Genomic DNA, 1,125 nt, shown 5'->3' with positions numbered 1-1,125 from the left:
GGTCTATTTTCTTACGGCCTTATGGAGGATTCACACTGCGTCCGATGTTCGACGTACGACGATCCGACATCCAATAGGAAATTTTTGTCTCTAATAATAAATTCTGTTATTGGATGTCGGATCGTCGTACGTCGAACATCGGACGTGATCGGACGCAATGTGAATCCTCCATTACGATTAAAACTAAAACTTTGTTACGTGCAATGGCCTTTAATTACACTACCCATGAAAACCTACCTTTACGCTTACCGCGTCCCGTGAGCCCGTGTGCAGTCCGGCTGCACGATGCATGTGCCAATAGAAGTACGTGGTCACTGGTCATAGTTCAATGATAACAAGACGTGTCATTTTTGTAGGTTATATTCGTTTTTAATAGAACAAAATAAATTATAGTTTGAAAATTGTTTCAATTTTATTTCGTTATTTATTAACCTTGCAGATTTTTAAATTTTGCTAGTATAATTTAGTGAAGTGTTGTTAACATTTTTATTGCAGTCAAGTGTTTCCTAACTTCAGATATCTAACTTCTGTATAAAACACCGGTAAAATAGTGGGAAAAATGGAAGGCATCGATTGTGATTTTAACGTGGACGGTGAGTAAGAGTTGCGTAAATTTAATATTTATAATTTTTTCAATGATTGCGCGCATGTACACGAAGATTCCATATACAGAATATATATCTACGTATTTGAAACATATTTTATATGGTAAATGTTAAGTTTAGGTTTCTCATCTTATATTCAATGGAATTATTATACTTATTTGATATCTTTTTGTGTAAAAACGATGGTTTGAAAAACAAAAATCGTCGTTTGTTAAGGACCGTCTACAATAGCCGTAAGAATATGCAGTAAGACGTAAGCAGTAAACTACTGGCTAATGGGATTTTTACAATTCAACAAGAATAATCGACAGTTTACTGTTTACGTCTTACTGCATACTCTTACGGCTATTTAATTAAGCGCCAAAGATGATATAAAGGTTAGGAAATATTTCACACCGACGGAATGATAACCATGTACCTAAGTCTACGCTACGATACAGAAATAGCGTATGAAATAAAATATATATTTTATATATATATATATATATATATATATAATATATATATATATATATACATT

General features: G+C 33.0%; 1 long non-coding RNA gene across 1 annotated transcript; it reads left to right on the top strand.

Moving 5' to 3' along the window:
- The first annotated feature begins 207 nt into the window (after positions 1-207).
- Positions 208-593, top strand: LOC112460960. The gene is made up of 2 exons (XR_003041502.1): positions 208-352; positions 496-593. It is a non-coding gene; the product is annotated as an uncharacterized LOC112460960 (long non-coding RNA).
- Positions 594-1,125: the final 532 nt, after the last annotated feature.

This window comes from Temnothorax curvispinosus, unplaced genomic scaffold (assembly GCF_003070985.1).
Source record: "Temnothorax curvispinosus isolate PA1 unplaced genomic scaffold, ASM307098v1 QBEX01010939.1, whole genome shotgun sequence".
NCBI classification, from domain to species: domain Eukaryota; kingdom Metazoa; phylum Arthropoda; class Insecta; order Hymenoptera; family Formicidae; genus Temnothorax; species Temnothorax curvispinosus.
Note: the sequence above shows the minus strand (reverse complement) of the source record. Positions and strands in the feature narration are given on the sequence as shown.